General features: G+C 32.1%; 1 pseudogene; it reads right to left on the bottom strand.

The window, feature by feature from the left end:
- Positions 1–457: 457 nt before the first annotated feature.
- Positions 458–24,317, bottom strand: LOC139894657 (probable receptor-like protein kinase At5g38990; annotated as a pseudogene).
- Positions 24,318–24,636: the final 319 nt, after the last annotated feature.

The raw sequence follows: 24,636 nt of genomic DNA, 5'->3' as shown, positions 1-24,636 counted from the left end.
TACCATCCAACCGTCGTTTCCTATCAACAATCCTTTCATACTAAAAATCATTTCTCTGATCGTGTAAGATGGATCTTGCAACGAGTTCAAGTTCCTCGGATATGGAAATTCATTTAAGCTCTGAGAGCAGTGTAACCGGAATGAACCAAACAATTATTCATCATCTTTTCTGGATGAATTGGGGGTGGTTCAGAGTCGATTAAATCAATATAGATAAGAAGCCGATGATCCCTTTCTTGAACCAAACTCTCCTCTTGGTATGATCGATGATCCCTTTCATGATCACTATTAGTCATCATCTTTTCTGGATGAATTGGGGGAGGGTTCGAAGAACCCGAAGCACTTACCGGCGAACCTGTTCGTAACACCATTTTCTCTCTCCTTTCCAGGATATGTCATCATGAGTATAATATTACTAATATTATCGAGGCTATCCGACCCCTACTCCGCATCACAATCAACCGAATCTAGTAGATGAAGTTAATGAACTTCGTGCCCGAGTGGTGGCACTAGAGAATATGGTGCAAAATTTGCAAGCACCAGCAGCGCCACCAGCACCAGCTCCAGTAGTACCAGCACCAGTAGCAACCGTACCACAAACAACAACATCAGCAGCATCACAAGCCTCAACATCTCAATCTGTTCCACGAACATCAACATCATACGCACCATATGAACCGAGGAATACCAATAACAATGAATGATGAAGTATTGATTCATAACTTCATTTATGTTGGAAAAATATTCCGCGATGATTATGTAGTTTCTAAAATTTTAGGGATTATTAATTTCTAGTTCCGACTGTAAACCAAATGAGTTTATAATATTAACTCATTAAATCCATTTTAGATCTGAAGAAAATATACATATACATATATTTTTATAAAGATTGTAATAGAAATTCTTTTGTACAAGCTATTACTTGCGAAATTTTTTTCAACGGGTAGGTAATACCCAAGAAATACTTAATTTCACATTAATATGTTACATTGTACATTCTTCAATTTTGATTCAATAATCATTAACTATACTCACTTCTTTCATGGCGATATACATTCTTTCATAAAAATCAGGACAACCATTTTCATACGAACTCGATTACATATTCTGATTTAGACATACCAAAATCCAAGTAAACCTTTAGCAGGTGTTATCTCCCTAATAATCACTACATTCTTGAACCATATTTTATACTCATTCGTATTCTGTGATGAATCACCATATCAAACCACCGTAACTATCATTCCTTACTTTTGAAGTTTACAACATTTTTACATCAACCATTATATATATTGACGGTTACATTCTACACTAAAACACTTCAATTCAAAATTCTTGAAAACACCTTAGATTGATAATCAATGATTCAGATTCGTTAACCTCAATAAAGCCGATGAAGCAGCAAAAGTTGTAGATGGTCTTAATGACCAAAAGTTTGATAATAAAGAATGGTATATTGGCAAAACTCAGAAAAAGACTAAGAGGAAATTTGTAACTGAAAAATGGATGGAATAAACCATGAAGGAGGCTGTTGACAAATCACAAGGACTAAACCTCTATATAAAGAATGTAGATGATTTAGTATGTGATGAAATCCTTAGAGAACATCTTGCTCCTTTTAAATTATAATTTCATGAAGAAGAAATTTTCCTTATCATTCTTCGACTATGAATATTTACAAATTCCAAGATATCATCATATCTTCCTTCATTATAAATATTCTCAACATTTCTGGAGGACATCTCCATAATCGTTCTTGTCCGTAATTATCGATATCTTCGCGTCATCTGTATTAAATCATAAAGGAAACTGTTTTAGTTTCTAAACTTCTGTAACATTCGAGTTTAAATTTATGAATGTTTCTGGAATAGTGTTGAGATGGAAGCATAAGTTAGTGTAATATAATGACGTCAGGCCAACGTGGTTATATTACAGTGAGTCATGCTGGATTTCATGGGACATTGATTATGGTAATATTTGACAGACTTTACCCTCACCATGTGCCATATTACATGACTCTTTCATTCTACTTAACCTCTGAACGTATCAAGAAAATATTTTCTTGATAGTTCTATTTTTTTCGTAATTCCAGCAGTTTGCTAATTTAATCGTGCTATTCATTTTCTTTCTTGCTTAGAACATTAGTTATGTTTATTTGAAAATTCATACCTACAAGTTTGAGACATTTTACTTGCTTTACATAAAATCGGGAAGAGAAAAAAAAAGCATGGAGGTTCGAAATATAAGTGAGAATATAAGCACGACATCAACTTAGAAATTACAAACCGTGTATATCAATGCGTATAGCAATATAAAGACACTGGAGAATGATAAATACAACAATCCCTAGAGCATAGTAAAAGTAAACAGATTCCTACGGTGAAAGTTGGAAAAGAAGGACGATTGTTGCAACAGTCAGGATAATGTTAAGAACCAGAGCTGGATTGAGCAGCTTCGCGAATCTTTTGAGAGTAAAATGAGCAAGATAAGATGAGAGTTGTGAAAATTAGGAAATGAAGGAGGTTAATTTATAGTGGAAATATCAGACCTAGCAATCGAGGCAGATCACCTCGTTTAATTAAAGAGGATCCTAATTTCCTTAATTACCGAAGAATCAAATCCTATATAGATTACGAAGATTTTCTTTACATCCCTTGAATTCCAGAAATCAACTGTAACTACGTCAAAAGTCAAGGCGAACATTTATTACCTCATTTCACTCTTTTGCGATAGCTTCACTCGTACTCTTCTTGTAATCGAATTGTTTTATTCATATTACTCAATGATGATAAATTCTACTTTTATTCCACTCGTATTCTTCATGAAAATATTCTTGTTGTCAATAATGACGGCCTCAATCAATTTCGGGATGAAATTTCTTTAACAGGTAGGTACTGTCACAACCCAGAAATTTTCAACTAAATTTAAACTTAATCTTTACATGATAATACAATTCCAACATGATAAGCAATGAATTTTAATAAGTTTTAAAACTTTTGAAAGAGCTTTTATACAAACAATTGACCACCTATTTTTCCGACGATTCACGAATGTCATAATTTGTATTAATTGTATATTTATATATATATATGGTTATATATATATATATATATATATATATATATATATATATATATATATATACATATATATATATATATATATATATATATATAAAACTTGAAAATATGATAATTAAGAATCTCATTAAGTATATTAACAAAGTGTTATATACATATTTTGATACTACTAACTTAAGGGTTTTGAAACAATATATATATATATATATATATATATATATATATATATATATATATGCAACATTTAAAGGCGTTATAACTCTTAAGTTAAAATGAATATATGTGTATTGTATTAAGAGTATTAATACATGTTTAAAAGACTTGAATACTTATATTAATACACTTATACTTAACAAAGATAGCTATACTCTTATTTCCATTCGATTTCATCAAGAATTCTACTCGTATTTATATGGTATTTATACTCGTATTATACACACCTTCTAGATGTATTTACTATTAGTATATACCAATAGTAAACTCTATTAACCATCCTTAAAACAAGGAAAAACATGTTTAAACATTTGTTTACATCTAGTAACCATTATTTTAGTTAAATTACAAAACTTACAATCCCTTTATTTGATTCTAAAAATCACGCCCATAAACACTTAACCGTAACTCATTCCATTTCAATTTTTATCTTAATTTTTTTTCTCTGTAAACACTCCCTTTCAAGAATATCTCTATATTCATCAACCTTCATCATCTACATCATAATCTAGCTTCAATTAAAATCTATAAACATCATAAGAAAGATTGATCAAGAACACTTCAAGTTACTTCATCCATTTCAAGTTTCTACTTCAAGATTACTTCCAAGTTTTTAATCCATTCCAAGAACTTTTTAAGATTAAGAATTTCTTAATCATTCTCAGCAACTTTTCAATTCTTAATCAAGGTAATAACCATATTCAAATTTTGCTTCAATTCATATAATCATAACTATCTTAAATCAAGGTACTAATCTTACTTGAACTTTTGTTCATTCGAAGCTTCTACTTAAAGATCTTCCAAGCTTTCAAGAACACCATCAAGCTCAAGATCCTTTTCTTATTTTTCCAGTAACATTAGTCCTTTGAATTGAGGTAAAAACATTATTTAAAATCTTGTTCAATTCCTATCTATATAGCCATCTTAATAAGAGTTTATGTCTTGTAATAACTAGAACATAGTTTGGTTAATTCTAAACTTGTTTGCAAACTAAGTTAATCCTTCTAACTTGACTTTAAAAACACTTATTAATATGTATTATGATAGTATATAAATCTATCATAAGGATCTATTACTTGTATATATGAAGAACACCTTAAAACTTAACATACATCGTTGTTGATAAACCGGAGGCTGTTTTGGGTTTGATTTTTAAAAACCTATCTTAAACTTTGAATTTGAGTTATATATTCTAGAAAAATGTTATTTTATATAGACATGATAACATATCTAAAATTCATGGTTTAACTCAAAGTGGAAATATGTTTTTCAAATTGGTCATCAAGATGTCGAGCTTACGACGAAACTGACCACCGTCACTTGGATTAATATATAACATTTGATCTCAACTTTAAACCTACACTTTTACAGTTTATTTTGAAAAATAGAGTTCATTAGAAAATTATAGCAACTTGAATCACTCAAAGCCGATTTGTAACGAAGAAAGTATGGGTAAAACAATATTGGATAGGAATGGTTAGTTTTAGCTACGGTTTTTGATTCAATAAAAACTGTACTAATCATATCCTAGCTAACTTTTCCTATATGCTACATGTATTTATACATGTCATGACTATTTTCCTTGTAGATATATAGATTATACTAGTCTTGGTTAATTCTGAGATAATATAATATAGTCTTACTTGATTAAGACAACACGTACAAAGTACGTTCTGATAAATCATAAGACAACATGTATACAATATGTTCGGATAAATCATAAGACAACATGTATACAATACGTTCGGATAAATCATAAGACAACATGTATATAACATGTTTTGATAAATCATAAGACATCATGTATATAATACGTCTTGGTTAAGTCTAAGACAATATGTATACAATGGGCCATGATTGACTCTAAAACAATATATATACAATGGGTCGTGATTGAGTCTAAAATAATACATATACAATGGGTCGTGATTGAGTCTAAAATGATACGTATACAACATGTCTTGATTAATTCTAAGATTATATATTGGACTATTGGACTATTGGACTATTATTGGACTACTAACAACGGACTACTAACTTGACTAATTAAATGTATCATATATGTACGATATAATTATTATTCGAATATAATGGTAGAATATTTAATATATATATATTATTATTGTAGGTTAGTGAATCTGTCGAAGGCCGAGTCATATTTTTCAAAGTATTGAAAAATCATATTATATACTCTCAACGATTTACAGGTGAGTTTATAGCTCCCTTTTTATTAAATGCTTTTGCAATATATATTTTTGGGATGAGAATACATGCGTTGCTTTAATAAATATTTTACGGGATAGACTCAAGTACTTGAAAAAGGCATATCTACGATTGAGATTTTTATACCGGATATCCTTATTTTTGCTTAATAGCTTAATAATTAGTGTATGCACTAATTAACGCGAATCCTAAAGATAGATCTATGGGCACTAACACCCCCCATTCTGGAAAATGGAATGCTTTAGTACTTTGAGTTTTTAGTATATAGAGCGCGGCCTGCCTGTATGCTGAGGGATATTCTATATGCAATTTTGTTAATATCGGTTACCATGCTCTCATCGTATGAATGATTTTTATACATGGAATTTGTGTATGGTTTTTGTACATGGAAAATGTGTACGGTTAAATATTTAAAATCTTGTGATCTATTAAAGCTATTGAAAATCATTGTTTATGATAAATCTATGAACTCACTGTGACGACCTGAAAAATTTCGACTTATTTTTAAGTCAATTCTCTATATGATTTAATATTTCCTACACGATAAGCACGCTTAATGGTCTCAAAATAAAAAAAAACATTTTATGCATATACATTTACCATTTGACTATTCTGGACGATTCACGAACAATTGTTTGTAAATAGAGATGTATATATATATATATATATATATATATATATATATATATATATATATATATATATATATATATATATATATATATATATATATATATATATATATATATATATATATATATATAATAACTTGAAATAAAAATATAAGATTTAATTGTTAGAACTAAAAATGTAAAATAATAAAAGAAATAATAAAATTTATTATTAAAATGAATCTATATATATATATATATATATATATATATATATATATATATATATATATGTATATATTGAATATATATATATATATATATGTATATATTGAATATATATATATATATATGGTTTTAAATTATTTATTAAACGATAGTAACACTCGTTTATCATTCGATTATTATTTATATAAGTTTAATTCAAACTTTTGTGATTTTTAAAATAAACGTAGGTTCATAAATAGACTAAGTAAATTTTAGACTGGTTAAAAATACCTTTACTATCTTAAGTTAAGTTTTAATAATTCGTACATATTACTTGAAACTTAAAACAAATAATCGGCGAACCTTTTTGATCAGTTTTACACAGTAAATGACCAAAATAAATAAATGTATTTAATATGTAAAGATGAGATTTTTCTGAAGACTTTTACCCGTTACTGTTTAGCAACAGAGCACGAAATAATATCCATGTTAAAACTGTCGGTACAAAAGACAAGTAGATGGCGGCTTTTATTTTTAAACATGTGATTTAATCAATGTTATATATATATATATATATATATATATATATATATATATATATATATATATATATATATATATATATATATATATATATATATATATATATATATATATATATATATATATATGTATATGTATATGATATATATATGTGATATATATATGTATATGTATATGATATATATATGTATATGATATATATATATATATATATATATATATATATATATATATATATATATGATTTATGTATATGATACATGTGAACACGATGATCTTCATCACGAAACTGCGAAGAACTGTGAGAGGTTATGACACCATTTGGGTTGTCATGGATCGTCTCACTATGTTTTCACACTTCTTACTGATAAGAGAAATTGATAAGAGGGAAAAGTTATCTCAGGTTTACATTAAGGAAGTCATCTTTAGACATGGGTGCCTATATCTATTCTAGATTCTGGCAGACATTACTAAAAGCAAAGGGAGATAGTCCGTTGACAGGTCCTGAGATTATTCAGGAGATAACAGAGAAAGGCATACACATCCAATAGTGGTTAAGAACGGCTCGGAGACGTCAAAAGAGTACGCCGATGCTAGACGGAAAGATTTAGAATTCCAGGTTGGCGATAAAGTCATGCTTAAAGTATCACCCTGGAAGGGTGTGGCACAATTCGGGAAACGAGGTAAATTGAGTCAGAGTTATGTGAACCCTTTGAGATAATGGAAAAAATTGGACCAGTGGCTTACAGATTGAAACTGCCACACTCAGTGGAATACACGATATTTTCCATGTATCCAACCTGACGAAATGTCTAGCCGATGAGTATTTGGTGATTCCCTTAGAGGAACTGCGTATCGGTGACAAACTTCATTTCATTGAGGAACCTGTCAAAATCATGGGCCGCGAGGTCAAGCAGTTAAAGCAAAACAGAAATTCCTATCGTTAAGGTTCGATGGAACGTGAGAAGAGGACGAGAGTTCACGTGGGAGCGTGAAGATCAAATGAGACTGAAATATCCAAAACTGTTTCGGAAGTTACTACACCAGCGAACGTTCACTAAAATTTCGGGATGAAATTTAAATAACAGGTGGGTAATGTAACAACCCTGCTTTTTCCGTCACTTCTGTTAACTGTCTGTTAGTTCATTTAACGGTGATTATTTAACTTTTTATGTGTTTAAGTGTATTAAATGCATGCGTGATCCTTGGAAGGCTATTTGAATTAATATGGGTTAAAATTAATTGATAAAAAGTGTTTCGGATAAAGAAATACGATGAAAACATTACGGTTTGAATAACTGCAAAAACTGCTTTTCGAGCAACGAAACGCTCGGATTTATTTTAATAATTATTATTTTTTATTAATTATTAACTTCTAAAAATATTTAATTTATTGGGTTTTAATAAATTAAATGTTTGGTTGCGTTTTAGCGATCGATTTAGCGTTCCGGGCGTTCGGTACATTTAAACGACACTTGAAACGGGCCACGATTACACGCTTTTGCAAAACAAGAGCCCAGGAGGCACCACATGTGCCCATTCGGCCGAAACCCCATCCCACCCCTTATATTTTTAATTTCTGCAATATTTCAAGGGCTTAGTTGCTAATTATTGATTTTTGGGTTAATATAAATAGATAGTGATAATCTAACCTAATCAAAACCTCACAAAAATCATACCAGTTGAATCCTTCCCCCTCCCTCTCATTGTGGACATCATCACCATCACCATACCATCAATTTTTTCAATTTTTGATTAAACCTCGAACACGAAAAGTGCAATTCCCTTCGTTCTCTACGCATAGGTGTGATTTGTTTAGCAATCTAAGGTATAATTCTATAAACCCTAATTTTTTTAGATCTGATTTTATTAGTGTTTGATAGAGTAAGAGGTCTATTGCTCAAATCGATACACGTTGTTGTTAATTGTCGTCGTTAATTTGATCGTTTGATGTGATTAGGGTTAATCACGAATTTGTTTTGCATGATTACAGAAATTTTATTTTATTAAATGTTAAATATTATGATATATTTGAAATCCTCTCGTTAAATTAATATTTTAAGGCTTTGGATTTGCGTATTTTCGTTATCGTATGCTCTAGTTATGTTAGATTGAAGTTTTGTTGTGATCTTGCCATGAATCCGAATTTTCTGAGTTGCATGCTTTGTGAATTATGTTATAACATGTTAACCATTGTATAGATGACTTAAAAACACTCAAGTTAGACTAGGATATCATGCGATTTGGAATTATAATACTCACGTTATGCTTTTTTGATCGTATATGAAAAACTGATTTACGCGGTAACTTAAAATAAATGTTTAAGGCCATTTATTGTGTGATATTGTATTAGGTCTTTGTATATATGGAAGAATTACTTTTAGTAGATAACTTTTCATCTATGCCTTGCATCATTTGGATTTATGAAGCTTGCCTAATGTGCGTACGAACATGATAACTTGCATGCTGTCCAAATATGTAATGTTTGCATCTTTTGCCATATAACTTGACTTGTGCATGCTTTGAGACCTTTACATGTTATGTGATAAATTTCTAGTTTATTGCAACCTCTGAAACTTGATACATTGTGCGCACTAGAGCCATAGTTTTGGTAATTTCTGAAATGAGCTGAAACAGAACCTCCAACTTGATTGAATAAACTGTACCAATTGGCTAAACAAAAGTTGCTTATTTTCAGATATATGATAGTTTGACTTGTATTTGAACAATGGCCACTGACCTTGTATTAATTGCATGTCCCTAGCTCCGGTTATAGCCAATACGAGATTAGTGCGCGGTCAGAAACTGATTTAATGAATTATAAATGCGTCCATTCTGAAACCCGACTTATATGCATCGTATGAGACTCTTCTTTTGCTTTTTGGAAATTTTTATATGTCTAGTTAAGATCTGGAGCTTGTCATTTATTATGTGCTATGAGATATTGTGCATCGTTTGCAACCTATACATGAACGTTATGCTAGACGATAAACTGTAATCGCGTGTTTGACAAACTTTGATCTGAAACGTGTTAGGTGACTTAGGTTTGACATGTTGACCAATATTTGACATGAACCTACTGATGTTGACTTTATTTGACTACTTTGACCATGTTTGACTTTTAGTTTGACTTTTGGTTTGACTTTTGTTGACTTGCATGAATTAGTTGACTTTTAATTTGAAACGAGTCGATTCGAGCAATAAGGCAACTTACTCTATGAAACCACTATGTTATAAGACATAAATAATGACCAACCTATATACGTATACTTAGGTAGCATTACTCGAATTTAAACTATACAAGTTATTTGCTTACGTTTGTTCAAGAGCTATTCGAAGGTGAGTCTACAGTGCCACTTTTACTTATTGTTTTTGGGATGAGAATGCACGCTTATTTCTTATACATTTTTATAAATGCTTTTTATATTGACACGAGTACATATTATACATATTGAGTGGTGTCCAAAAATCCCTTAGCTTGAATACTTTTATTACCTTCGGGTAAGCACAATTTATATGGACGGATCCGTTAGGTCAGACAAACCTCGCCCAAAAAATATTAACTGTGGCGTATTTACTTTGAACTTTTTATACACTTGGGCAGGTGTAAACATTTTTATGGGGTAAAGGAAGTGTAGTGGTTTCTATACTCAGGTCATTGTTAGTATTCAGGTGCTCAGGAATTATGTAGCATTTTGCAACTTCGGGTTGTGCATATTAAAATCTTGTGGTCAATGGAATTAAAGTATTTTTCTGATAATTATTTTTCAAACACTATTATATTAAACCTGTAGATTCACCAACATTATTGTTGACCTATTTTCGCGTGTTTGTATTCTCAGGTCTTTAAGAGGTATATGCTTCCGCTGTGTTAGATGATATAGTCTGGCCGAGGAGTCAGCATGTTTTTAATTAAGACAATAATTACATTAGTATTTAAAACTTTTGCATATGTTTAATATTATTAGCTTGTGGTTACGATCACAGTAGTGTTACCTATTTTGAATTTATTAACTTAAGTCTTGAAAGTCAACTTTTTAATAAAATTAAATGCGATTGTTTTGAAACGTCTCATATAGAGGGCGTAACTGTTAACTGTGGGACCTTTGATTAACAAGCCGTCAGGTGGGAATTTGGCGGGGTGTTATACTTGTTGCTGCCATTATGTTTCTGTTTCATTCAACAGCTGCTGCTGCAGTACGCTTTCCATTTCTATTTCTGTTCTCTGAAACTAACTGTGAATGAAGGAAGCAAAGAAGGTGATGGTGATTAAACAATGTTATGATAATGATGATTCGGTGAAGATGATGCAAAGATGAGTGATGATAAGCGATATAGATAGATGATTGATGTGTCAAAAGTGTGTGCAGTAGTGCTTAGCTTATTCTTCAACTTTTAAATTTATAAATAAAACCTTTTATTATTACACTTTAACACCCTAACGAGCAACAAAACCCGATCAGAAGTAGTATTTTAGGTTATCATCCCAAGGAAAGTGTAGGTATGGATAAGAGTTGCTTTATTATTTAATTCTTATTAAAGAATTAAAGATATGTTTTTATGTCTTTTATGAGATAGATTTATCTCTTAGGAAAGAGTTACTTTTAAAGATAAACAAAATAAAACAAGGAATTGAAGATTCAAAATAAAATAATATACAAGTAAAGATACAAGTGATTACATGGACAACCAATTCATACGGGAATCATATTAGATAAGTTTCATAACTTATATTAACTCAAAGTAGAATAACCATCATAGACCAACTATTATCCCTTAATAGGTTAAACTAAGTGTTGCATATCAATCAATAGGTAGGACTTAAAGCATATGCTAGATATGTGATGTGTATAACTAACATCTTAATTCTTCATGTTCAATTCAATTACATGATACATACCAATCTTGTGATGAGGATCAATATGCAAATAGACTGACAAATTATATAAGCTATTAAACACCAAGTAGATCAACTCAAGTTACTAGCTGAAAGTCAATTACTACTAAGTTTTCATGCAATCATTAATTAAATAAATCTAAACGAAGGTTCTTCGATTAAGCCTAACAATATCAACTTCTATTATATAAAAGTAACTTAAATCAAATAAGTTTATCACTATTAAGCTCTTTAACTTAGTTGCATGCAATTCAATTTAACAAGTTTGATGGACTAGATTTAAACAAGTAGCATGAATCGAATAATAGATTATCGGATCAAGGACTAATCAACCCTAAAATCATGTTATTTAATCATTAAGCATGGCAAACAAGTGTAATCAAACAGAACAGATTCAAAACAATTCAAATATCATTACAGAAACTCAACCATACAGATCTGGAAAAGAACTAGAAACTGCACAGAATAAAGCACGAAGCCGGCGACTTCCTTCACTTCAGGTTGGCGGCTTCATCTGACTCCCAGATGAAGGTTAGTTTTCGTCCACGTAATCACTATGAACGTTTAGTTCATAATAAAAGACGAACAAAAATGAATACAGTAAATAAAATAGATAAAACAATAAAATAAGGATAGAATCATACCTTGAAAAGAAGGTAGATGTAAAAGAACTTTAATTAAAACTTGAATATTGATTACAATAAGTAAATCTAACCTAAGGGTTTAGATAAATCCCCTAAAAACGACCTAACAGAATTATTGAATTCCGAAAAAACTAACTACATATGAAAACTGAGACCAGAGGTAGAAATTTATAGGATTTTGGGGCGGTGGCCAAGCCGGCGGCTTCAGTGGGAAGCCGGTGGCTTGCCTTGAGTCGGTGACTCCTTGTGTAAGTTATACTTAATCCGCAAGCTAAGATCTTGTAACCGTCATATTCAAGCCGGCGGCTTCAGTCCAGGCCGACGGCTTCATTGATTTGCCAGATCTTTCTAATTTTGCCTTGATTTTGTTTCCATTTTTACTTAAACTTGGTCGATAAGTTAAGAAACCGTGTCAACCAGGCCGGCGGCTTCATTGGGAAGCCGGCGGTTTCCTTTTCCTTTTACTTGTTCAACAAGTTCTTTCAATTTTACATCGATTCTGGAACATTCTGGTACTTTCAGCTCCAAGCCGGCAGCTTTCTGTTCTCCATGCCGGCGGCTTCATCTAGCCGATTTGCAATTTTCTCTATTTTTGAAACCGTTTAATACATAACTTTGACATAATCATTAGAAATATTTTTTTTCCATTTTTACCCATTTTAGTGTGTTTTGGCATCAAAATGACTCAAAAATACTAAGATAACTCCTCAAAATGTTACCAAAAAACTGTATAATTTAGGAGTTATCAATGATGTTAGTGACGATGAGATGAGATAATGATGATTATGATGATGATAATATGATGATGGGAATGATGATAACGATGATAAATGATGATGATGATTATGAAGATGATATTACGATGAAGATGATGGGAAAACGATGATGAACGGATTAGATGATGATGATGTGGTGATTTGATGATGATGATGTGGTAATTAAATGATGATGATGAGTAATGAAAATGATGATGCTCGTTGATATAGTGATGATGAAGATGATGATTGATGATGTATGATGATCGATGATGCATGATGATGACGATGTTATGATGATGATGATTTCATGATTCTATGGTATAATTTATTATTATTATTATTATTATTATTATTATTATTATTATTATTATTATTATTATTTTTTTTTTTATTTTTATATTTATTATTATTATTATTATTATTATTATGAATATTAAGATTTTAAGAATTTTGTTAAGGTTGTGATTATAAAAATAAAGATTATAAATACAAATATTATTATGAGAATGATTAAAATTATAATTTAGATGTGATTTAAATAAATTATTAATTATTATTATTATTATTATCATTAATATTTTTACTAATATTATCATTAATAATATTATAAGTATTATCATTACAATCATAATTATCAATGTCATTATTATTATTGCAAATAAATATTAATTATATAAAAATACATTACAATTATGTTAATATTAATTTTAATACATTATATAATATTTTTAAGCATTAATATATAATATTTATGATAAATGAACTATATTATATATTATATATATATTCTAATTAAAATACTTTAATAAGAATATGAAATATAAATATTAATTATTTATTTAAAATATATAAAATAGTTACAATTTATTTTTTATTAATATAACATATAAATTATTAATATAACAAGTATATTAATAATATTAATATATAAACTTGTTTAAATATTATTATATGTTTTAATATATATAACTGATATAGGTTCGTGAATCCGAGGCCAACCCTGCATTTGTTCAGTTCCGTCGTATGCATATTTTTCTACAAAATATCGTATCGTGAGTTTATTTGCTCCCTTTTAACTAAATGCTTTTGCAATATATATTTTTGGGCTGAGAATACATGCGCTTTTATAAATGTTTGACGAAATAGACGCAAGTACTTAACTACATTCTACGATGAATCACTATACCGTATATCCCTATTTTTGCTTGGTAACCTAAGAATTAGTTTACGTTATAATTAACACTAATTGACGTGAATCCTAAAGATAGATCTATGGGCTTTGACACGCCACAGTCAGAGAAATTAAACTGCTTTAGTACTTCGATTTTATACAGATGAGATTCATGTACGTTGGGGGATATGCTATATGCATCCTTGTTAATGTCGGTTACCAGGGGTTCATCAGGAGAATGATTCTTATACAGATTGCGTGAAGCCTGTATGTTGTTTATGAAAATGAAATCTTGTGGTCTATTAAAATTATTGAAATTATTGTTTATGATAAACCTATGAACTCACCAATTTTTTTGGTTGAAACTTTTAAGCATGTTTATTAACAGGTTTTAAAGAAATCTTCCGCTGTGCATTTCCTCATTTTAAAGATATTACATGGAGTCGTTCATGGCATATTTCAAAAGACGTTGCATTCAAAATCATCACCGTGTATCATATTTGCATATCGTCACAGTTGTTATGTTGAAAAAATGTTATTTATCATGATTGTCTATACGTAGAAGTCATAAGTTGTCAAAACCTTGGATTTATTGATGATGTGTCTTTTAAAAGAATGCAATGTTTACAAAACATATCATATAGAGGTAAGTATCTCGCTGTGGGACCAGATGTTGATGTATTCGTCCATATGGATTTGGACGGGTCGTTAAAGTTGGTATCAGAGCGTTGGTCTTAGCGAACCAGATTTTGCATTAGTGTGTCTAACGGGTCTTTGTTAGGATGTATTAGTGAGTCTGGACTTTGATTGTGTATGCATAGTATAAGTTTTGCTTATCATTTCTTGTCGAAAAATATCTACTTATCATTTTCAGTCTAGACACGTCTTATTACAATTATTGCATAGATAGTGTATAGACAAAATCATATCCTGTCATATTTATCACAATAGACTTTGTCTTACACTTTTCCTTAATTTCGACCATAATATACGGAATCTTCTTGCTATATATATGTATTCAAGAGGACGAAGATATCATCCAGTATTCAATCCTCAATTCGTATCGAGAATCATTTCATAACTTTCTGTGATCGTGTAAGATGGCCTCTTCGAATAGACGAAGTTCCTCTAGCTCCGAAGACAGCGTGACGGGAGCGCACTAACCGATCAACTACCGTGATTTCTGGAGAAAATTGGGGTGGGTTCGCAAAAGACTCACCCTATGGAGAAATGAAGAAGGTGCTCCATATAACGAGCCTAATTTACCGCCTAACATTGGAGTACTCGATCTGCTTACCGACGAACCTGTTCGCAACAACGTTTTCACCCTTTTTGCCAGAATTTTCCATCTTAAAGGTTGCCTCACTGTAGTTAAAGAAAGTAGTCGGTCTCTACTCCCGAATGCTAATCAGGTGGGATTATTAGAAGAAGTTAGAAGACTTTGAACTAATAATCAAGAGTTGACAAGTCTCATAGATGAATGGATAGGACTAATTCTTAGACTTGAGGGTAAAGTAGAAACCATGGAGGAGACGGTGCACGATTTGGAAGCTAGGCTCACATCTACTACACAGGTACCGCAAGCAGTACCAACATGATCAGCAACACCACCATCACCAACATCATCCCCAGCACCGCAAGCACTGTAAGCACCAGAAGCACCACAAGCTTCGTAAGCGCCGCAGGCATCACAGGCACCGCAGGCACCAAAGAGTAACGGGAATGATGAGTTATGATATAATAATTCATTATTCTCGATTTACGATTGAAAGATATATGTATATATATGTATATATCGAGATCGTAATAAAATACTTTTCATATTAGCTATGACATGTGAACTTTTAACTGGTAGGTAATACCCGAGAAAGATAATAAGAAGCTTTAAAAGGCTTTTATCATATTTAATTCACATATGCTATCATGTACATCTTTCATCAACGATTCAACAATCGTTATCTATAATTTCCACCTTCGACAAGTTATAAATTCGTTCTGAATGAATCAAGATTACTATTCAGATAATACACATCCATAAACCCGATTTTTTCACCTCTATTCATGAAAACCAGGAAACCTCGTTCACGCCTTTCGAAATTCATGACAATTCTACATTAACTATCATATTCATATAACGGCTATATTCTACACCTGTGTACTTCGATTCAAGATTTTAAACAATGCTTCAAGTTATGAATCACTTCTTTATATCGGTTAAATTTTAGAATGTTGATAAAGCAGCAAAAGCTGTTGAAGGTCTTAAAGGTCAGAAATTTGAGGATAAAAGAATGTTATGCTATAAAAAAAACTCGGAAAAAGACTGAAATATTCTTTCCCCATTATAAATATCTTCGATATTTCTATAATATCGTTATATCTTCCTTAATCGTAAATATCCTCAACATTCTGAAGATATCCTTATATCATTCTCATTCATAATTATCTTCACCTTCGTTTTATCCTTAGTACACCGTATTGAAAACTGTTTTGATTCCTAAATTTCGGTGAAACACTGAAGTTTTAAATCCTTTGTTATTTTAGAGTAATATTGGAATGAAAGTATGAGTTAGTGCAATATAATGACACTTGATCAACGTGATTATATTACAGTAAGTCATGCAAAAGTTCTAATATATCGTATCATGATTATATGTTTTAATATATATAACTGATATAGGTTCGTGAATCCGAGGCCAACCCTGCATTTGTTCAGTTCCATCGTATGCATATTTTTATACAAAATATCGTATCGTGAGTTTATTTGCTCCTTTTTCACTAAATGCTTTTGCAATATATATTTTTGGGCTGAGACTACATGCGCTTTTATAAATGTTTGACGAAATAGACATAAGTAATTAACTACATTCTACGATGAATCACTATACCGTATATCCCTATTTTTGCTTGGTAACCTAAGAATTAGTGTAGGTTATAATTGACACTAATTGACGCGAATCCTAAAGATAGATCTATGGGCTTTGACACGTCCCAGTCAGAGAATTTGAACTGCTTTAGTACTTCAATTTTATACAGATGAGATTCATGTACGTTGGGGGATATGCTATATGCATCCTGGTTAATGTCGGTTACCAGGGGTTCATCTGGAGAATGATCTTTATACAGATTACGTGATGCCTGTATGTTGTTTATGAAACTGAAATCTTGTGGTCTATTAAAATTATTGAAATTATTGTTTATGATAAACCTATGAACTCACCAACGTTTTTGGTTCACACTTTTAAGCATGTTTATTCTCAGGTATTAAAGAAATATTTCACTGTGCATTTTCTCATTTTAAATATATTACATGGGACCGTTCATGGCTTCTTTCAAAAGACGTTGCATTCAAAATCATCACCGTGTATCATATTTGCATATCACCACAGTTTTTATGTTGAAAAAAAGTTATTTATGATGATTGTCTATACGTAGAAGTCACAAATTGTCAAAACCTTGGATTTATTGATGAAGTGTCTTTTAAAAGAATGCAATGTTTACAAAATGTATCATATAGAGGTTAGTACCTCGCTATGGGACCAGATGTTGATGTATTCGTCCATATGGATTTAGACGGGTCGTTAAACTCACCAACTTTTTGGTTGACACTTTTAAGCATGTTTATTTTCAGGTATTAAAGAAATCTTCAGCTGTGCATTTGCTCATATTAAAGATATTACATGGAGTCGTTCATGGCATATTTTCAAAGACGTTGCATTCAAGTCGTTTGAGTTCAAAAAGATTGTTATTAAATAAATGACAGATTAGTCATTTATAGTTTGGAAAACATATTTATATCTTTTGTATATAATGGATATATTTTGGAATGGTATGCATATTTATAAACTTTCGTTGTAATGAAAATTTGTCTGTTAAAATGAATGCAATGTTTACAAAACGTATCATATAGAGGTCAATACCTCGTAATGAAATCGACGATTGATATACTACGTCTATAGGGATATGGACATGTCCTTTCACTGTCTCTTCTTCTTCTTCTGAATCATAGGATTTACGTAGGCCGCGTCGTTATCTATAGACATTAGATTTAAACCATGGCCCAAAAATAGTCTCCTTGAATCATTTACGCTGTATGAGGCTCAACTTGATACCTATGCTCTTAATCAATTTGGTGCTACACCTTGGTGTATGCTCAACTGATCAATAAAGCTGAAAACAAACAACGACGACCATCAAAATCAAAAAACTGTTTAAAGTAAAAGAAATACCAGCACGTATCATGCACCCCACACCACACACGTTGCAGAATGATCTGAGTGTGGTGCGTGCAGGTTGCTTTTTTGCTGGTTGATACGTTAACGACCCAAAAATGAGTTATCTGTTTGTTTTACAAGACATAAGAACTAAACTAAGTATAAACAACATCAAAAACAATTTAACAGCAACCGATTGATTGATAACTTAAACGCACACCAAGTGTTCGACAAAATGTATGCAAAAAATAACGAATCAAACCAATGTAATATCGATTTTACTTGTTTGACATTGTGGGTGATGTGTCAATGTCCAGTTTCTTGATCAAACAGTTTAATAAGTTGGATTTGATGAATTTTCCTTCACTTAACAACTTTTAAGACGATTGTAGGTTTTTTGATACTTGATTCTTTGTATGATGTTGGTAACTGGGGGTATAATCATTATCGTAGGTTGAAGTTTATCGAGAACCGAGTGAGTGATAAGCAAAAAATTGATGAAATGATCGATTTCTAAAAAATCTCCTTGGGTGCGTGCTTATATGGTATTGGTGTGGGTGGAAGTTTAAAACTATAATGGGTGGCCTGAATTAAAAGGCAACACGCATGGTACGTGTTTATGGATGGTTAGTGCGTGCTAGGTAGGCATGTGCTTGTAAACATTAATTGCTCGATGACACACATCACGCACCGATGTGTACACATCATGAGTGGTGCGTGATGCGTGGACATGAGGTATATCTTGCAATTTCGATTTTTTGAGGGCATATTGTTAAAGAGTTTAGGAAATGGAGGCATTTTGACCAATTTTCCATAAATAAGTGCATTAATATTTTTTAAAATTTTGGGCCACTCTACAATTTTGAGCCTTGTTCGGTTGTACACTTTGCACATGTACCGAAGACGCCTCTGTGACTGCCACCTCAAAGTCATGTCCGTTGCCATTGTCTATCTAAGTTGTATGTGTTGTTTCTTTAGAAGGTACATAACATTTTTGTTTTGCAATGCTTTATATAATTAATACAGTAATTAATTATTGACACAAATGAGCTTGTTCTGATGGAGGTTATTAAGATAAATGAAGTTTTTTTTGTCACATGCAGTCTTATTTGGCTATTTCCCTTTTTTTTTAAATAAGGTTGACAGAGATAACTACATATTGGATGCTCTTTAGACTAAGGTAATTCAAGCAGTTCAAAGGACATCTTTTGAAGCTCATAATGGTTCAGGTTTGTGGCTTAATATAGTCAAGTCTTGCAAATTTATTACTGCTTGAAACCTAATTCCTACTAATGCTATGAGGCTGAAAGTTGGAAATGGTCAAATGACTCGTTTTTGGCATGATACATGGACTGATGGCATACCATTTGTATCCCGGTTTCCCAGAATTTATCATATAGAAGTACACAGGGATGTTGTAGTTGCAGAAATAATGATTGACGGGGAGTAGGTATGACAATAGAACCTAGATCAGATTGGAGGGAGAAATGAAGATTCATTGCATTAACTGTGATTGATCATTCAATCGGTGCAACTGAGTCCCAAACTTTTGGAGTATTTGTGAAGAAGAATTGAAACAAAAAGTGATATATAGTACTTGTGGTTCAAACGTGAAGTGAGAAACAAATAAATACTCCTTTGTCCCATATCAATGGTCGATTATCTCAAACATTTTGAGATGTCCCAAATCAATAGTTCAATATCATAAACAAAATAGATAAGAATAATAAGGTAAATCCATTTATGCCCTTAACTTTTGCATATAAGACAAAAAGATAGGTAAAAAGTAAGGGGTAAAACTGTAAAGTAAAAAAATACAATGTAATGATGAGATTTCTTAAACTATATGTTTTTTGTTTGGGGAATATTGATATGAGACGGGGGGAGTAATATTCAAGGCTCAAACGTGAGCAACTGTTACATCACGTGAGAATTAAGGTTGTAGCTATTTAGAAGCTGACAAGCATGCATGTCACGTATGGTGACATAAATGTCACTAGATGGGAGGCTAGTCAAGTACATGAATTGTTCAACATACAAAAAAATTGTTTTATAATTAGAACTCCGTATTTGTATTGGATTCGTAGTTCTTTTTGTATTATAAATGCACCCTATGTAACCCATAAATTTTATGCAATCACATTTTTTATTACACATAACCACGTTATATCCATTGTTCTTTAATTTTTCAAGTTGTATTTTCTTTTATTGTTGTGGGGTAGTGATTTCACTAAATCACTTGCCTTGTTTGGTTCTTTAAAATCCTTCACAAACTACATTGCACCTCTTCTTGAGGTTCATCGACTGAAAGCCTCCCTGAACCCCAAATGCATACACATCCGTTTTCACAGTTAGTTTTCTGGTATAGAAATACTCTGGATCCAACTATCCGAATGTGCCTTTAACACTTGGCATCAACATATGATTGATTGATTGGACCAATTTTAGATAATCCAAAATCAGAAAGCATGGCTTCCCAATTCTCATTCAAAAGAATGTTTGAACTCTTGATATCACTGTGTATGACTCCTTGATGGGTCCCGAAACCAGTGTGAGGTAGTCTAATCCACGTCTAGCACCTATGGCCATCTTGAGTCTTTGAACCCATGGTAAAGGAATAACATCCTTGTGTAGATGATCATCTAGTGTTCCATTGGACATATACTCGTAAATAAGTATCATCTCTTTATTATCATCGCAATAACCAATCAGAGACATCAAGTGATAGTGGCACAACTTAAGCATCTTGATTTCAGCCACAAACTCGGATGCACCCTAGTTGGACATAAAATCCAACTGCTTAATGGCCACAAAAAGACTAGTTTCTTCAATAGAAATTAGACTTTTATATACTTTTTCAAATCCTCCTTGTCCAATGACTAGTTCATCCTCAAAGTCGTTCGTTACAGATTGAATCTCTACAAGAGTAAAACGTCAACATGAAGGAGCTGAAGTCGATGATGATGAGGTATCAGTCACACCAGTTGCATATACCATAATTCTAGTGAACTAGTTATTGAGAGGTGTACTCAAAATTGTTAGTTATAAGTTCTATATTGGGGACTGAAACCTTTTTCTGTAAAGCTTTTTACGCAAATTTCTGACTACAATTATTTGAAGCTTTGAATAATGGTAGGTGCTAGGAAAGGCATTACAATAACAAAAGATCAATTAATAATTAATGCAAAGCTAAGTCGGTCAAACAAAAGTAAGCTTCCACAATAACCTTTTTTTAAGAAATCCACCATTTTCATTGGAGGTTTATCCAAATTTTCAAGCCCTCACAATATTAAAACTGCACTCAACCCGTTTGGTCTTACTCAAGGAATTGCCTGGAAATTAGGGAGAAGCTTTGCTATCGTAAAATTCATCATCGTTGACTCGGCTGCCAAAGCAATCACTTCCATGAACGGTTAAAGGTTAAACAGAAGGATAATCTACGTTGGGTATGCAAAATCCGAGATGGTACTTAATGAGTTCACAAAAGCAAACGTATCCTTCAATGGTATAAAGGATTCGAAAAAAATACACAAAATACCAATAATAGCAGCGATGTGTTCAAACATGAAATTACTTTAACTGTTATGAAATTACTTTAACTGTTAATCTTGAAGTACAGGAACGAATGAAACGGTCGGTGATCGGGTCATAAATATGATCATGATTGATATTAAGAGATGAATTTTATGTGTATATTTCGAGGTTTAAAAGCTATTTCATGAGGTTTTTATAACGGGTAATGATTCGAGACGGAAACGAGAAAAATTGAAGAAACAGGGGCACGGCCGCAAATTGCGGCTGGGGGGCACAAATTGCGCCTGACAGCATCACAAAATCATCATCAGGTGGAGAATCAGCACATTCTTGCACCCACTTTTTGCGACTGGACGTATTTTTTGGATAGAATTTTGAGCCGGATTTAGGGATTTGCTACTTGGGAAACACCCTACTTCCTCCCTATATATATTAAACCCTAGGCTACGACTTGAATATCATTCCTATCAGTTTTAAGAGCAAAAAACACCACAATCATCACCAAAATCAATCCAAGATCAAGGATTCAAGCCAAGCTATTCAAGATTCTTCACCAAATCATCATGTTCTTCATCACCAACATGAGTGGCTAGTCTCATTTACTTTATTCCTTACATGAACAATTATTGTATGCTTAGTTCTTCATATAATTATGTGATTCTTGATTTTATAATCCTTATGTCTTTTGGTTTATAACTTCATTGAATCTTTTGAATTATCAATTAATGCAAGTTTAAGTTTATTGATTGTTGCAAGACAAGTGATTGCTATTTGACATATTGTGCCTAATCCAACCTAGTTACAATTTAGTATAGGGATAAAGACAATGGGTGTAGGTAACATTGTTTGTGCCCAAGATAATCATATATCGTAAAACTAAAAAAAACTTGTCTACGAGGTTTAGTTGATAATTTGATAACAAAAATACATGTTGAACTAGTGCATACATAATTGGGATTGTAAAGGAATAGAGGCTTTAATCCAATTGTTTACAACCTTTTCATTTAGCTTAGTGCTCATGCTCTTAATCTTCAATCAGTCAAAGTTTGCGTTTTGCTTAGATGTTAAACTAGTCATTACTTTAGTTAATCTTCATTAAACAAACAAATCAATCCCTGAAAATTGCTTGCTTTTAACTGATCAAGCATATTTTCACGAGGTCAAGGTGAACTTACGCTTGAGTGCATAATGGGGTTTAAGGACTAACAACATTCGGACCTCCGATGCGTAGTCGTGGATAACCCACATCGGTATCGTTTCGATTCTGACAGGGTGACTGATTTGAGAGTCAACCAACAACCTAGCATACGAGGTTGAGTGGCCCAAAGACATGAAGGTTTTATAGTTTGCGATATACCTGAAAGTATTAGAGATCGTAAGAAGCTTTGTTCGTACGAAGAAGATTTGTATGCTGTGGTTTACGTATGAGTAAACGAATGAATGTATTTTTTTTAGGGTTTATGAGTTATATATTTATAGGCTAATGAATTAGGGTTTCGATAGAATCTCTTCCCTAATTAAATACAATCTTATCCCAACTAACTTTCGTTATTTAAGGAAAAGAATATGAATTGATTATACCGTACATTCTTCTAGAATATACTGGACCCTTATGCAAGTATACGAAAGTTACATCACATGGTATAGGCGCATAAGGTGCGGCTATACCCGTGCCATATGTCTTACATGGCAATTTGCGTGCGGTTTAGGGTTTTGGATGCGCAATCCGCATATTCTTACGGATATGCGTATCATTAAGTCCCCCCAGTTCGATGTTATATACAATGCCAATAAGTGTATAGCGTCGAACTAATAAAATAATAGCATCAAATAATACCCAATGATTACATCGGATCATAGGAGTGTGAATTTAAATGTATTGTTGATACACATAGGACATTATATGCGTGTACGTGTAACCAACCGCCATTTGCATTTAATGCCAAATATTCGTAAAGTTGAAAAATCGTCCTTTCGATTGTAATTCCTATACTCGAGGTAACAACTGTCATTTCTTACCCTAGGGATAATGATGACAGTATATGCAACTGACTAGAGTTGCTATTGTACGCCGATTGTGAATTCTCGTAGATTGTTACACGTGTACGTTTAAGAATTGCCCGTGTCATTTTCATTTACACTTGCCTATAAATAGCCATATAACCCTTTTTGGGTTTTACACGCTCCTCTCTGTTTTCAAATTTTTCTCTTTTTCCGGCAGCCATATACTTTTCAGTTCGTATTCAGTTATCCGAAGGACCGTGCTTTCTTTCCTTCTTTCTTTTATTTACGTTATTAAATCTTGCATCGATTTGCCATGTCTTCCGACAAGAATGTCAAAGATATAGAGTCGTCAATTACTGAATCAGAGATTCACCGAATCGTGCAACAATATCCCCCAATCGATCAATATTCTTCGATTGCCCCTTTAAGCGGCCAACGGGCTAACGAACCACCGGAGCTAATGATTGTCATTTACGACAAGGTTATGGAGCTTGGTAACACCCGTATTCCTCCAACCCCTTTTTACATGGAAGTGCTTCG

Source organism: Rutidosis leptorrhynchoides, chromosome 2, assembly GCF_046630445.1.
Source record: "Rutidosis leptorrhynchoides isolate AG116_Rl617_1_P2 chromosome 2, CSIRO_AGI_Rlap_v1, whole genome shotgun sequence".
In the NCBI taxonomy this organism is placed as follows: Eukaryota; Viridiplantae; Streptophyta; class Magnoliopsida; order Asterales; family Asteraceae; genus Rutidosis; species Rutidosis leptorrhynchoides.
This window is presented reverse-complemented; position numbering and strand designations above follow the sequence as displayed.